Source organism: Artibeus jamaicensis, unplaced genomic scaffold (genome assembly GCF_021234435.1).
Source record: "Artibeus jamaicensis isolate MK-2021 breed Jamaican fruit bat unplaced genomic scaffold, CSHL_Jam_final scaffold_584, whole genome shotgun sequence".
NCBI classification, from domain to species: Eukaryota; Metazoa; Chordata; class Mammalia; order Chiroptera; family Phyllostomidae; genus Artibeus; species Artibeus jamaicensis.
The window spans coordinates 13,837,690-13,854,296 of NW_026522048.1; the positions used below are offsets into that span (position 1 = coordinate 13,837,690).

At 38.4% G+C, this 16,607-nt stretch overlaps 1 protein-coding gene and 1 pseudogene across 1 annotated transcript in view; one reads left to right on the top strand and one right to left on the bottom strand.

Moving 5' to 3' along the window:
- OSBPL8 (oxysterol binding protein like 8) overlaps nucleotides 1-16,607 on the top strand; it is a gene marked incomplete at its 3' end in the record, with an annotated part of 149,703 nt that overhangs the window by 23,619 nt on the left and 109,477 nt on the right.
- LOC119039983 (uncharacterized) lies at nucleotides 4,682-4,775 on the bottom strand (annotated as a pseudogene).

Genomic DNA, 16,607 nt, shown 5'->3' on the forward strand with positions numbered 1-16,607 from the left:
GGGAAGCACTATATCTGCCCTTCCATTTTAAATGATATCTTTGCTGGGTAGAGCAGTCTTGGCTGTCAGTCCCTGCTTTTTATCACTTTGAATACTTCTTACCAGTTCCTTCTAGCCTGCAAAATTTCTTTTGAGAGATCAGCTGACAGTCTTATGGGAATTCCTTTGTAGGTAACTATCTGCATTTCTCTTGCTGCTTTTAAAATTCTCTCTTTATCTTTAAACTTTGGCATTTTAATTATGATGTGTCTTAGAGTGGACCTCTTTGCATCCATCTTGTTTGGGACTTTCTGTGCTTCCTGGGCTTGCATGTCTATTTCCTTTGCCAAACTAGGGAAGTTTCTTTCATTATCTTTTCAAATAGATTTCCCATTTCTTAACTCCTTCTCTTTTCATTCTGGCACTGCTATGATGTGAATGTCGAACCTCTTGTCCCAGAGGCTGTTTATACTATCCTCATTTTTTTTTAAATCATTTTTCTCCTTGTTCTGCTTGGTTGTTTTTTGCTTCCTTATTGTTCCACCTCATTGATTTGATTCTTGCCTTCATTCACTGTACTGTTATTTCTATGTAAATTGTTCTTTTTTCAATTAGTGTATTCTTCGTTTCTGACTGGATCTTTCGTACGCTCACGAGGTCTTCACTAAATTTCTTGAGCATCTTGATAACTAGTGTTTTGAACTCGACATCTGATAGATTGCTTATCTCCATTTTGTTTAGTTCTTTATCTAGAGTTTAGAACAGTTCTTTCATTTGGGCCATGTTCCTTTGTCTCCTCATTTGGGCAGCCTCCCAGTGTTTGTTTTTATGTATTAGGTAGAGTTGCTTTGACTCTGTGTCTTGGTAGTATGGCTTAATGTAGTTGGTGTCCTGCAGGGTCCATGGCACAGCCTCCCCTATCATCCAAGCTGGGTACTCCCTTCTTGTGAGCTGATTACATACTCCTCTTGCAGTGGAGCCTTGGTTGCTGCTGGCAGGTAAATGGGAGGGATTTACAGAGGCCAGTCAGCCGCAAGGACTGCATGTGATCACTGACTACCAGCCACCATCCTTCATGGAGGATCAGCTGTGCAAAGGCAGGATGGTGCTCTGATGTGGTCTATAGCTGTCTGCTGGGTACTTTGGCCCTGGGGTTCCTAGGTGGTGCAGGCCAAAGTAAGCCCCCACCTGGGTTTTGCCCGGGGACACCGTGCCTAGCTATGTAACAATCTGAGATGGCTGCTTCTTGTGCTGGGCTTGGAGATTCCTATGAGAAGACAAGCTGTGAATCTAGGCTGTCTGCTGCTAGTGCTGGGCCTGGAAATCACCGAGGCCAGCTATTTGCTTATTTCATGGGAGTTAGGAAGTTGTGAGGCCTGAGCCAAGATCATACATTCATATGGGAAAGCAGCTTGTGTGAGTCCATAACCTGAATGGGGTGGAGTCTCTGGGGATCGCCAAGGCAGGTCAAACAGTGTTAGCTAGGTTGATGTAGTCTCAGATGTGGCATAACCTTGCTGGTTCAGTCTGGATGGATGTGGTTTCTTTAATTCTGTAGTTGTCAGACTTCCATTCAAATTGATTTCTGATGGTTCTGAGTGATGGTTGTTCTACATTTTAGTTGTAGTTTTGATGTCTTTATGTGAAGAGGTGAGACATGTCTGCCTATGCTGCCATCTTGACTGGAAGTCCTCTGTAAATTTTTCTTTATTTCACATAGTGCAACCTTCATTTCTGCCTGGGTCTTTTTTATGCTGTTGAAGTACTCAGTCAGTTCCTTGAGCATCCTAATAACCAGTGTTTTGAACTCTGCATCTGATATATTTATTGATTTTAGGTAGAGAGGAATGGTGGGTGGAGTGGGGTGAGGGGGTGGGGAAGGAAAAAAGATGTGAGAAACATTGATTGGCTGCCTGATTGGGAATGGAACCTAGAGCCTTTTGGTGTACAGGATGATATTCCAATCAACTGAGCCTCCTGGCTAGGGTGAAAAGTACTGTATAGTATAGGATAATATCATTATGAAAAGAAAATTCTAAATGGTAAATTATTTATGATTCTGAATGATGTAACACATCAATAATTTTTTGTATTTATAAATATTCCAGCTATTAAAGTGATGTATAACATATGGGCCCAGGAAAGCAATAGTAAATATGGTTATTCTTTAGTCTCCATGTGCTGTACTCTGAGCCAAAGCCTCTAAATGGATATTGCTCTGGGGTTAGATGGAGCAGATAAAACCTTGTTTATTAGCTGTTACTACATAACATCCTCTTAATAAGAGACTTGAGTTAATTTAATCCTGTAGCTTTGTTGTCCTCACTGTAGCTACATTGCTGCTATTCTGTTTAAGGTTGGTATTATTGCCCTTTAATATTTTGCCTCTCATTGTGCATCACATTCTCATTCTACATTTCTCTCATTCTGGGAACTAAATTAGTTTAAGTTATTACTAGCTATCTTGGTATATCTTCCCAGAGAAAATGTTGAAATGACACTTTTCTGTTCTATATATAGAGAGCGAGAGAGAGGAATTAGTCTGCCAAACATGTAGAATCTTAATAAGGATTTAAGTTAGTTTGAATGCCACAAGAATGTTAATCCTACATTCTTTTATTAAACACATTTAAATGTATACAAGTAAAAACACTTCAAAATTATAAATGTTCAAAAATCCTGGTCTTGCTCGCTCACATTAGGTCTCCTGAAATGCAATTTGAGCATTTTGGTACCTTCTAAGTACCATGCTATGAAGTAATTCTTGTTGTAGCTGGATAGTTCTCTGAGGAGTTTTTTTTATGTCTTGTTTTTCAAAATAACAATTGCTTAGAGAATTAAGATTCTGGAAATGTAAACACTTTCATAATTTTAGGAGTACAGTGACAGCTGCACAGCAAGTCCATATGTTGCTTAGCTATAATTATATTTTAATAATTATTTTTTCTTTGGGGAAAGAGCTATGGCTAACCTCCAAGAGACTGAAGCAGATGATTGTTAGGCATTCATATTTTTTCAACAGAACAGACCTTCTTTTTCCCTACTTTAAACAGCTGAATGCATTTATCTTGTGTCATAGCACCAACCGGATAAAGTTACTATTCTGGATCCTACTGTAAAATTTAAATGAATGTTTGCATCAAATGGGAGGATACCTCTTTCCCATACTCCCTTATATAGACTTGCTGCCACAGGAATGTTAATTTTGCCATCTCTTGCACATGGCTTGCTCCTTTCTGCCTCTGTTCTTCTGCACATTATTACCATTCCCTCCACCTGCACTACCATCCATCCATTTCCTTTTAAAACTGGCATCTAAAATTATTTTTTCTAGAAATTCTTTCATGATTTAGTCCATGTATTCTATTACTTACTTTCTTGTCTTTACTTTAAAATTTAACATTGGTAAATACAGATTCAGGTAACCAGAATTGTGTTTGTATGATGTACTAGGTATTGTGTTAATTATCTTATTTAATTTTTACAGCTATCCTGCATGTTATTATTACCATTTTATAGATGGAATTAAATACATTCGTCATTATATTCCTAGTTTTAACTGTGCTAGAATTGCTTTTACAATGTCATTCTGTGTTTCACTATTTCTGTAGTCTTTCCTTTTTTGCTGTCTACATTTAACCTGCCAGTGTCACTTAAAACAAAAGAAAACTACTTTATTCAGATATAATTTAATTCATTTAATAAAGATATATACCCGTGTAACTGCTGCCACAATCAAGATACAGAACATTTCCCTCAGTCTCCAAAACCCTTTTGTAGTTTTCCACTTAGTGTTTTTCCTTCCATATATTCCCAACTCTTCCCCAGGCAACAAATGATCTGGACTATGTCCATTATATATTGTTTTGTCTGTTCTCAGGTTTCATCTAAATGGAAGTTTAAACTATGTACTCTTGTCTGGCAACTAAAAGGAAAGATTATTCCTTTGTTATGAGTGAATATACTGAAGTTTGTCCATTCACCTGTTAATAGACATTTGACTTGTTTCTAGTTTTTGGCTATTACAAATAAATCTGTTATGAAAAAGCCACGCACAACTAACTCTGAGTGGACATTTTCCATTTTTCTTGGGTAAATACCTAGGAGTGGGCGTACTATTTTACATTCCCGCCAATAATATATGAGAATTTCAATTGCTTCCCATCATTGTCAACACTTATATTGTCATTTTAAATATTTTTAGCCACTCAATTGGTTATATAGTAGTGTCTTATTGTGGTTTTTCACATGTATCACACTGATGACCAGTGGTATTGAACATTTTTTCATGTGTTTATTGGTAATTTATATCATTTTTTTGTAAATTGTTTAAATATTTTATCTATTTGAAAAATTTTGTTTTCTTGTTAGCCTTTAAGAGTTCTTTAGATATTTTAGATCATAGTTCTTTGTTAGATGTATATATTGTGCCTATTTTACTTGGCTTGTGTTTTCATTTTCTTAAGTCTGCTTTTGAAGAGGAGAAGCTTTTAATTTTTATGAAGTCTAGCATACCAGTTTTTTCTTTCATGGTTTGTGTTTTTAGTTGCCTAAGAAATTTTTGCCTGTCCCAAGTTAGTGAAGATTTGCTCTCATGTTTTATTCTAAAAGTTTTATAAGTGTTGACTTTTATATTTAGGTCTATGAATCATTTTGAGTTAATTTTTGTGTTTAGCCTAGAGTCAAGGTCCCCCCGCCACACACACGTGTCCAAGGCATGAACCAGGCATCAGCACAGACCAAAAGCCAACCTAGGATAAACAAGGAGTTACTTTGTCCCTGGCTGAAATGAGACAAGCACCTCAGGATTTTTTTAAATGAATATCAATTTTATATTGAAAATTTTATTCTTTTTCATTGGTGCCTATTCTACTGGGTTTTCTTGGTGCCTTTGTTGCAAATTAATTGACCATGTATGTGTGTTCCATTTCTGGACTACCTATTCTGTTTCACTGATATATATGAGGCATGCCAATATCACACTTTTACTTTATTTTATTTTTTAATTTAGAGACAGAGGAAATGGGGGAAAGAGAGAAACATCAGTTTGTTCCAATTTTTATGCATTCATTGGTTGATTTTTGATGTGCCCTTACAGGATTGAACCCGCAACCTTAGTGAATCAGGTAGATGCCCTAACCAATTGAGCTACCTGACCAGGGCCTACTCTATTTTTATAATATGTTTTGGAGGTAGTGTGTATCCCCCAACGCAACATCTTTTTGAAAATAGAAAAAAGTCTTTGTTTAATTTATTGTGTTGCTCTGATTGCTTGTGTTTGTGTTGTTGCTTTTTGTTTGTTTTTGATTCAAAGATATTGCCCTCAACAAGGGCTTGAACTTTCTAGGACAGATATTGTTTGTATTAAGGAAGATGTTAAGTACTTTCAGCTGGCTAGAAGGGCTTAGCAATTGATGTTCTTTGTTTTTCTATCACTATTAGTAAACAACTCTAGGTTTCAATGGTACATCTGTATGATGTTTGAGAAGTTAGCTAAATTGGAGCTGCAAAAGCAAATCTGTGTATCAGAAGCTAAGTGTCTAAAAACCAAGTCTAAAACTTGACAGGAAATGAAATTGAAACACTTTTATGTTAAAGTCATATTTTTTCCTCCTTTTTCTGTCTCTCTTTAACAGAACATCCTAGTCTTGCCTAAAGCAGTCTTTTGCATGAATATTTGAGTAGCTCTACTGGCAGTTGCCAAAACCATAGTGTATGCTTAGTGGGAACATATGGAAGAAAAATTTTAGATACAGATTGCATTTCGCTTTGTTTTTGACTACCTGTAAATGGAAGTAAAAAATCCTGGTTAAGGAATATAATTCTTGGTTTCAGAACAGCACCCAGAAGCTTTCATTTTCCTGTTCTTAAACTGCCATTCTTTACAATAAAAATAATAAGAGAAAAGGTAAATGTAACATGTATTCAATTACATATTGATTTTAATTTATCAGTATTTTGTTTCATGTGTGTTTTTGTCCTAATTAAATAGTGTGCTTTCCTGGACAAAGTTTTTATTTTCTATTTAATTTGTATCATTTTACTTTACATTTCACATACTAGAAATGTTGAGGAATTTTGAGTATTACACTTCAATTACTTGTTATAGTGAATAATAAATCTTAGGCTACAGTAGAAATATCTGCATAGCACCAGGTCTGTCTGGAAAAAGTCCAGCCATTGTTAATATAATGAGAATGGTTTGTGCAACATTGATGTAACCTGGCAGAGTGAAGGAGAGTGAACCAAGGAGAGTGAACTGGAATGCATATGCATGAACAATGATGACTTTACTAGTCAGTGAGGGCAGTAGATGCTGTTGAGTGAGCATATGTAGTGTGTGGCTGTCACATTCAAAATAACTGAGTAGAGCAACAAATCTGCATCAAATTTTGCATTAAGCTGGAGCATTTCTCTGTGAAAACTTTGGATAACCCAGAAGGCTGCAGCTATGGGCAACTTGTGATTGGTAGCTTCATCATGACATTGCGCCCATTCATGCACCATGTCTCGTGTAGGCTCTTTGATGAAACGTGAAATCACCCAGGTGACTCAGACCTACTACAGCTCAGATTTGTCACTCTGTGACTTCTGGCTTTTCTTAAAACTAAAATAACCTTTGAAAGGGAAGATTTCACATGGTTGATGAGATTCAGGTAAATATAATGGGGCAGCTGAGGGTGATTCAGAGGACTGTGTGAGGTCCCAAGGTGCCTACTTTGAAGGGAAATGGGGTGTCATTGTCCATTGTACAATGTTTCTTTTATCTTGTATCTTCTTCAATAAATGTCTCTATTTTTCTTATTACATGGCTGGATAACTTCTGAAGAGACCTTGTATTTTTTCTTCTTATTGAAATCACATTTCTTTTTTAAAAGACATTTCTAAATTTTTCACTGGACATAACTTAGAATTTTAGAAACCAGGTATGTAATGAGGTAGAGGTGGTTAGTAAATAGCTTCCCCATTTTAAGTTATTAGTATAGGTTGATTATGGTCCAGGTCCTTGGGAGCATTGGTCATTGCTTTGATTCTGCTCCTACATTTGCTTTATAAAGACTGCGGTAGATTTGCTTTATAAAGAAAGCAGTAGATTATTAGATCAGTCAGGAAAATGGAACTGCCAGTTAGCTCTTCCAGTAGATATTTTTAGGGTTTTTTTTATCTTCATACTGATCATTCCTTTCACCACAAATCCTCCATTTGATAGTGGGATAATATGAAGCAGGGGCTCCATAGGAAGCAACTTCAATATTAGATCCAAATGATAATTGAGGTAGAGATCACTTGTCATATTCTTATTGTATTGTAGGTCCTTGTTTTTTATTTTTGCTTTGAATATTTCTAGCCATTCCTTTCTAGCCTGCAAAGTGCCTTTTGAGAAATCAGTTGACAGTTTTGTGAGAACTCCCTTGTAAGTAACTAACTGCTTTTCTCTTGCTGCTTTTAAGATTCTTTATGTTTAACCTTCAGAATTTTAATTATGATGTGTCTTGGTGTAGGCCTCTGTGGGTTCATTTTGTTTGGGACTCTGCATATCCTGGACTTAATATGTTTCTTGCCTTCACCAGGTTAGGGGAGTTTTCTGTCATTATTTTTTTCAAATTGGTTTCCAAGTTCTTGCTCTCTCTCTTCTCTTTCTGGGACCTCCATGATGCAAATGTTGGTATGTTTGAAGTTGTCCCAAAGGTTCCTTACGCTATCCTCATTTTCTTTCTTTTTTTTTTAAATTCTTTTTTCTTTTTGCTGTACTGAATAAGTGTTTTGCTTTCTTATATTAAAAGTCATTGCTTTGATTCTCTGCTTCATCTGCTCTGCTGTTGAGTCCCTAAAATTGTTCTACATTTTAGTTAGTATATTTTTCCTTTCTGGCTGGGTTTTTTTTTTTTTTTTTATGGTTTCCATGTCCTTTTTTATTCTTTTGAAGTTCTCTCTGAGTTCATCTGCTCTTCCCCTGAATTAGTTGAGCGTCCATATAAACAGTGTCCTGAACTCTGCATCTAATAGGTTGCTTGTTCCCATTTTGTTTAGTTTTTTTTTTCTGAAGTTATGTTCTGTTTCTTCATTAAGTTGTGTTTCTTTGTCTCTGCATTTTGGCAGCCTCACCGTGTTTGTTTTTATGTGTTAGGTAAAGCAGCTACATCTCCCAGGCTTGGTAGAGTAGCCTAATGTAATAGGTGTCTTGCAGGGTCCAGCTGTGTACACCCTCCTGTTGTAGAGCCTTGATTGCTGTTGGCATATCAATGGAAAGTGTCTTCTCAGGCCTGTTGGCTGCAAGGACTGGCTATGACAACTGACCACCAACCTCCAACCACTGTGGAGGATCAGCTGTGTAGGGCTGACTCCACAGAGTGGGGCTTATTTCACCAGGGCTCTGGTGCTTGCTGAGTTTGCACCTGAGTGTGTCTCTTATGTAGGTGGTTGGGTGGTAGTGCTCTGATGTGGTTTGTAGCTGTCCACTAGGTACACTGGCACTGGGGCTTCCTGGAAGTGAAGGTCAAGGTGAGCCACCACCTGTGTTCCATTCGGGGCCACCCAGCCTAAGCTATAAAGTGATCTGCAGATGACTCCTACTTATACTGGACTTAGAGGTGCCCGAGCGAGGCCAAGCTGTGAACCAAGGCCAGCTGCTGCTACTGCCTGGACTAGGGCCCCTGAGCAGTGAGCATGGGGCTTGCTGACACCAGTTGCTGCTTGTTTGAGAAAATTTAAGAAAATCTGAAGCATGAAGCAAGATAAGCTATTTATATGGAAAAGCCACTGAAACAGCTTGGGTGGGCTTGAGGTTGGGTGGGATGGAGCCTCAGAATCACCAGAGTAGGGCAAACTGTGAGCCAGATTGGTGGAGTCTCAGATATGGCTCCCTCTTGCTGGCTCTGTGGCTCTGAGCTTTTGTGGGGGTAGGACTCATAAAGGAACAATGGCCTCTGCCAGTACTTCTGCCTGTGAGAAATCTGCCCTTCAGCTATTGCCCTGATGCTGGTCCATTCAGTTCCTCCCTATATGTCTCCAGTGCTGAAGCTCAGAGGGAATGAGTCCAGTAAGCGGATGCGTGGGCCCTGTAAGAGGAACTGCCTGGGAATCCAGCAGTTTCTGTTTCCTTAGCCTCAACATCCACTGTTTTTCACAGCCAGAAGTTATGAGGAATTATCTTCTTGGCACTGGAACCATGGGCTGTGGTGTCTGGTGTGGTGTTGGGACCCCTTGCTTTAATATATCCCTCTTAGTTTGTATGCACCACAATGGGAATAGAACCAGCCCATTCCATGTGTCTACTTCTCTTACCAGTCTTGATGTAGTTTCTTTAATTCTGTGGTTGTAGAACCTCCACTTAGGTCAGTTTCTGGCAGTTCTGAATAATGGTTGTTCTATAGTTTAATTGTAATTTTGATGTGGTTGTGTGAAGAGGTGATCTGTGTTTACCTATGCTGACATCTTCACCACTCGGGTTCACTAATATTTATTATCTCATGTTGCTGTGTCAGAACATGGAAAGTGAATGTCTTGAGAGTGTGGACAAAGGAATGAAGCGGTTGTGGCTAGGTCTCCCAATATTTAGTATAGTGATGTGAGATGACTTTCACCTGTATAGTGATGAACATTTTTAATTTTTGGAGTGAAGTATTTTTATATGTATTAGGAAAAAATGCTACCTGTGGCCAAGCCAGTAAATTCATGGATTCTTGTTAAATAAGGCTAAAAAAGATAAAGGTGAGAAAAAAATTATATAACTGTTACTAGTGCATGGCAAAAACTGTGATGTTGGTACATCAATGACTATTGAAAAACTTTGATATATGGAAAAATGGTTAGGTACATATTGGGCAATATAATTATCTGGCTAACAGAAATAAGCATTGAAAAATTCAGCTAATATTTTTGAGCTAATTTCTTGATAAGTAGAGCCCAATGATTTAATTTAGTATTTGCCTATTAATTTTCATCTCTTTTCTCCTTTTGGGTTATTTAAAACATCTGTCATCACAGTGAGACCTATAGCAGTCTGGCTATGCCAGAAATTTGTTTTAAGGTTCTTTGAATTCAAATTGAAGTCATATAAAGAAGAACAGTTAGCAGCTATGAAAGGCAAGACAAATGAGCTTTCACCAAAAAAGGAATATACAACTTACATATACTAAAACGCACAAATCATAAGTGTGCAGGTCAGTGAATATTTACATACACGTATATACCCAGGTCACCACCACTGAAGTCAAGTTATATTACATTTCTAGGAATCGCGTGCCCCCTTCTGATCCGTAACTCTCCCTTACATATCCTTAAGATAATAAAAATGATCACTTATTCTGACTAAATGTTAAGTTCCTAAAACAGTGGTTGGTACATAGTGTGTGCTGAAAAATATTAGATCAGTAAATGAATGAAATCTTAAGATCATATATATATGCTTTAAGGGATTCTTAGATATATATTATTATTAATTATTATTATTATTATTATTATTAATCTTGTGGTTTTCCTTTTATAATTTTTCCTTTTTTCCCTTTATAATATTTTTCAAATGTTTAAAATGTTATTACATTTAGTCATTTTCCTGCATTTTTTATGCATCCTCATAGAGAAGTTATTTCTTGCCCTACTGGTGTTGCTCAGTTAGTTGAGTGTTGGCCCTCAAACCGGAATGTTGCCAGTTCATTTCTTGGTCAGGGCACGTGCCTGCATTGTAGGTGTGGTCCCCAGTTGGGACGTGTACAGAAGGCAGCCAGTCAATGTTTCTCTCTCACATCTATGTTTCCCTCCATCTTTCTTGTCTCCTTCCCCTCTAAAATCAAAAATAAAATAAAGATGTTTCATTTCTTCATATATTTGGTAAATATTTTATTTTCAGCCCCCCCTTATAATTTGGCCTAAAATATATATCTTTTTTGGCCTCTGATTAATTATGTTGCAGTCCTGAATTATTTTGTTTCCAATTTTAAAGTAGACATTTTAAAGTTCAAATAAATAAAACATTGGCTTAGAACCATGCCCATGTTCCTTAATCATATCAGATTTTTTTCAGATGTTCTAGTTGGATTTTATATGGGCACTTTTTTTCTCTTTTGAAACTTCCGGAGTTCTAGAACTGCTTAATTTATGGGCCATCCTTAAGAAGAAACGAATTTATAGTCTAACTTACATGAAAGACTTAAGATTTAACCTGTTACAATGCAGGATCAGTTGCTCACAAATGAAATAATTAGTTTTAAATTATTCAGTGTGAATAACTAGTACATCAAGGAGAGGGATCACAATACCACTCTAATTGATTTATTTCTAAACGAACCAGACAAATTTGTCATTGTTGAAGAAAGTTGATATGTCTTGAATTTGGTTTCACATTATGGTAATTTTTTAAATGTATTTTATTAATTATGCCATTACAATTGTTCTATTTCCCCCCTTCATTCCCCTCCACCCTGTACACCCCCTCCCACACCATTTTAGTTTATGACCATGTGTCTCAAGTTCTTTAGATTCTATGTTTCCCATACTATTCTTGCTCTTTCCCCTATCTATTCTCTACCTACCATCTATGCTACTTATTTTCTGTACCTTCTCGCCCCTTCTCCTTCTCCTACTCCTCTGTTGCTAACCCTCCATGTGATCTTCATTTCTATGGTTCTGCTCCTGATTTAGCTGTCCTCTTAGTTTGCTTTTCTTTTTGATGTGGTTCTTAATAACTGTGAGTTTGCTGTCCTTTCACTGTTCATCTTTTTTATCTTCTTTTTCTTAGGTAAGTTCCTTTAACATTTCATATAATAAGGGCTTGGTGATGATGAACTCCTTGAATTTGATCTTATCTGGGAAGCATTTTATCTGCCCTTCCATTCTAAATGAAAGCTTTGTTGGATAGATCAATCTTGGATGTAGGTGTTTGGACTTCATGACTTGGAATACTTCTTTCTAGCCCCTTCTTGCCTGTAGTGTCTCTTTTGAGAAATCAGCTGACAGTCTGATGGGAACTCCTTTGTAGGTGACTGTCCCCTTATCTCTTGCTGCTTCTAGGATTGTCTCCTTCATTTTAATCATGGCTAATGTAATAATGATGTGCCTTGGTGTGTTCCTTCTTGGGTCTGACTCCTTTGGGACTCTCTGAGCTTCCTGGATTTCCTGGAAGTCTATTTCCTTTGCCAGATTGGGGAAGTTCTCCTTTATTATTTGTTCAAATAAGTTTTCCGCTTCTGGCTGTTCCTCTTCCCCTTCTGGTACCCCTATAATTCAGATGTTGGAATGTTTAAAGTATCTTGGAGGTTCCTAAGCCTCTCCTCCTTTTTTTGAATTCTTGTTTCTTCATCCTTTTCTGTTTGGTCATTTTTTTCCTCTTTCTGGTCCACTCCTTTGATTTGAGTCCCAGTTTCCTTTCCATTACTATTGGTTTCCTGTGTATTTCCCTTCATTTAAATTATTTTAGCTTCCATATGTTCTTCTAATTTGTGACTAAAATCTACCAGTTCTGTGAGCATCCGTATCACCAGTGTTTTGAACTGTGCATCTGAAAGTTTGGCTATTTCTTTATCGCTTAGATTTATTGGCTCTGGGGCTCTGAGTTGTCCTTGAGCCATGTTTTGATCTGTTCGTGCGTGTTACATGTGAGAAGCAGAGCCTTAGGTGTTCACCAGGGCAGTGCCACCCATGTTGCTGGTTTGTGACGCTGTATGTGGGGGTGGGGTCAGAGAGGGACAATGGTGGTTCCCTTTGCTGCTTCCCGCCCCTGGGGCCTGCACGGTCAGTCTCACCACCGCTAGCTCCTTCACCGGTTACCTGCACGCGAATGTGTGACCACGGTCCACTCTCAGTGGGTCCTCTGCCTTGCGCCCTCAGTGGGTCCGCTGCTTCTCCACACCTGGGATCCGCCCATAGCCTCTGGTGCACCTGGGTCACGCGCCTGGGTCAGTCTGGTGGATCTTTCCTGCCCACCCCCACTCTGCTGCTGGCTCTGCCCCTATTACCGGTTTGGCTGAAGGGTTCGTTGTTGTCAGACTTCTGTTTAGTTCAATTTTCTGTGGTTTGGCTGCGTTTTTGTTGCTATAACTTTGTTGTTTTTAAACTTGGTTGTGTGAGAAGACGCAGTGCTTCCACCTACGCCTCTATCTTGGCAGAAGTCCACATTATGGTAATTTTAACTAGGAAAATTTTACTCTCCTTTTCTCTAATTAAAATAATTGTGGCCTTATAACCTGGGACAGACAGAAGAAGCAGCTTCAGCACAACCTGTCTGGTAAGGAGTGTGGTGGAGACTCGAGAGGGCTGGTTAGGCACCCACAGGCAGTGGCACCAGAGGGATAATTGAGTGACCAGTTGGATCCCCCTGAGAAGTGTGGGGTCTAAACCCTAAGCTGGGGTCCCCAGCCTAGAGCACCAGAGACCAAAAAGTACACAGCTAGCAACCAGTGGCAAAAAGTGGCAGAGTTGCTCTTTGCCAGAGACGGACCCCTGGAGACACAAAGAGCCATTTAAAGGGCCAATGCACAAATTTTCTCTTGCAGCCACTTATCCTGGGCTCTGGCAAAGGCAGGGGTAGATAGGGCATGCCCGAGGAAAGACTGGACGGGAGCTTAGGGGAGAGAACTGAGAGAGTAGATACTGGGATCTCGGTGCTGAATCATCTCCCATACAGCAGCAGCCATCATTGCTCAGGCAGACCACTCACCTTAGTGGCAGCAGCCTAAGGGGAAACAATAGCCCCACCACCAGGAAGTATTCTACCATGCCCTCTGGTGCTTAAACCTGACTGCTGAGTGCAGAGTGACTAAATTAACAACTGAAAGAGAGAGCCACAGACAAATCCCTGGCAAAGGGGGATGGGATACAGAAGGGACTAGAGATGCTTGAGGAGAGATTGGGAACAGATGTTTTGGGGAGAGAATTGAGAGAGTAGCCACCAGGATCCTGCAGCTGAGTTCCGTACAGGGCAGCAACCATCCTACTCGCAGACCACTCCCCTCCCAGCAGCATCCTGAGGGTAAAGAATAGCCTTGACCCCAGGATAGATTCATCCAAGCCTATGGTACATAAGCCAGACTGCTGGGTGCAGAGTGACTAGATTAACAACTGAAGGAGACAGTTAGAGTCAGTAGATCCCTGGAAGTCTCTAACTAGCTGCCTAAGGTCAAATGGTGTCAACATCTGACATCACCAGAGGCAGATCTAGAAAAAAAAAAAAAACAGTGGTAAATACTAGAGGTTACTGAAGTGAAATCCACTGAGCTCTTCTCCATGATTTGCGATGTTTTTTTCCTGCATAGCTTTTTAACATTCATTTCTTGTCTAGCAAGTTTGTGCATATTGTCACTAGATTTCATACTATAGTTTATTTGAATTCACATATTTTGCCCCTCCCTTCTCTTACAGTATTTTACATTCTTCTTTTATCTCATTATTTTCATTTTACATTTTGTTTTCTTTCTTGCTACAACTTGTTTCCATTCCACACTTTTACTATTTCTCCCCTGTCCAGACACACAAAACCAATTTTCTTGTCAATGGTCATATCACATCCTTTTTTCCCCACTCTTAAATACCCTTATTCTCTCTCCACCTTTAGCAATCTTTGCTACTTGGTTGTGGATGGATTTGCATTTCTGGATCTTCACTAATTTTGATTGCACTTTTTCTATTTGATTTCTAGATCTTCACTAATTTTGTATTTCAAATCTCATATTTTACTTGTCCCCTCTCCTCTTTTTTCTTCTCACATTTTTAATTTTGCCTTGTCTTAGCCTGTTTTTTCTTTATTTCTTCCATTTCTCTTTTATCCTGCCCTTTTATTTTTCTTTATTCACCTTTTTTTTCTTCTTTTTCCTTTTGACTCAAATTTAAATTTTTCACTGTCTTACCCTGTTTTTTGCTCCTCACTCTAGTGTTTTTTCTCTCTTTCATTTCAAAATCACTTCCCATTCCTCTACACATCTCTTGAGTTTTTCTTTGTTTCTTTTTTCCCTCTTATTCCCATACCACCTATATTAATTTTAGCTCACCTGTTGATAGTGCTCTGGTGGATCTTTCTCTTTAATTTGGCTCCTATATTTTTATTATTTATTTAATTATTTTTTTCTTTTTCTTTCTGTCGCTTTATTTTTTTTTTAATTTCTGTTTAAACCTAATACTGTATGCTTCCCTTCTCACATTCCATTTTACATTCTTCATTCCCTTTTTTATTCAAGATGTAAATTTTACTTTCTCTCTTTGCATTGTTCCAACTACCAACACTTATTAGTGCTCCTCCCTGTACTCTCTCAAAATCATTTTTCTTTCAGTAGGTCATCTCATATCTGCTCTTCTTTCATATGAGAGTCTCAATTTTGTTTTGCCCTTATTAATACTGGTTCATTTTTTGATCATACTGGGATTGGGGGGATTATTTTTGTGGGTATGGGTTAGTTGCTTGGGTTTTGTAGTTTTGTTCTGGCATCTCTTGCACAAAAACATACAAGACATGGTAGGTGGAGTGACCCTCTGTCCTAACCAGCTAGCGAGAAGGACCCTTCAAAGGATGACCCAACAATAATCAAAAGCTTGTTACATCCAGAGAACCAGCATAAATGGCATAAAGGGCATCCCAAGAGCATCAAGGTCAGGAGATTAAGGAGACTGCACCACTGAATCTGACAGGTCTCTTACCATAGAATTTCATATCTCAAAGTCAGGAAGTCAAACCAGATCAAGTTAAGAAGCAGAAGCAAACAAGAAGAGTCTCAAGAAGCAAACAGAAGAAATAATGGGAAGAAGAAGAAACAACCCCCAATTGAAAAGATAGGAGGAATCCTCAAGAAAGAGTGCTAAATTAAATAGAGGCAAGTAAACAATCAGATACTGAGTTCAAAACAATGATTGTAATGAAGCTCAATGAGCTTGGTGTGAATTACCAAAAACTACAGGGAAACTATAAGGAACTTACTGCAAACTATATCAGCATAAAAGAGGACAATCAACAAGGGCCAAGAAGAAATGAAGAATAAAATTTCTGAGTTGAAAAGCACAACAGAAGGAATCAAAAGCAGGCTCAATGAAGCAGAGGATGGAAACCGTGATATGGAGGACAAAGTAGAAAAAACTCTCAGAAAGAACAAAGAAAGGAAAAGAGATTCAAAAAAGAATGAAGAGGGGTTAAGAGGAACTGCAGGACAGCATGAGAAGTAATAATATCTACATACTAGGGATACCAGAAGGAGAAGAGGAGGAGCAAGGAATAGAAACCTGTTTGAAAAAAGCAATGATGGAAAACATCCCTAGTTTGATGAGAGAAGAAGCCACACAAGTCTAGGAAGCACAAGGGTCCCAATCAAGAGAAACCCAAAGAGGCCCACTCAAGACACATTGTAATTAAAATTGCAAAATTCTAAGACAATCTTAAAGGTAGCAAGGAAGAAATGGGAAGTGACATACAAGGGAGCCCTGATAAGGCTGGCAGCTGACTTCTCAACAGGAACACTACAAGCCGGAAGGGAATGGCAAGAAATATTCCAAGTAATGGATACCAAAGGACTGCAACCAACACTACTCTATCCAGCCAGGCTCTCAATTAAAATGGAAGGCGAACTAAGGAGCTTCCCAGACGAAAGAAGGCTCAAAGAATACATCTACACCAAACCCACATTGCAAGATATGCAAAAGGAACTGTTTTA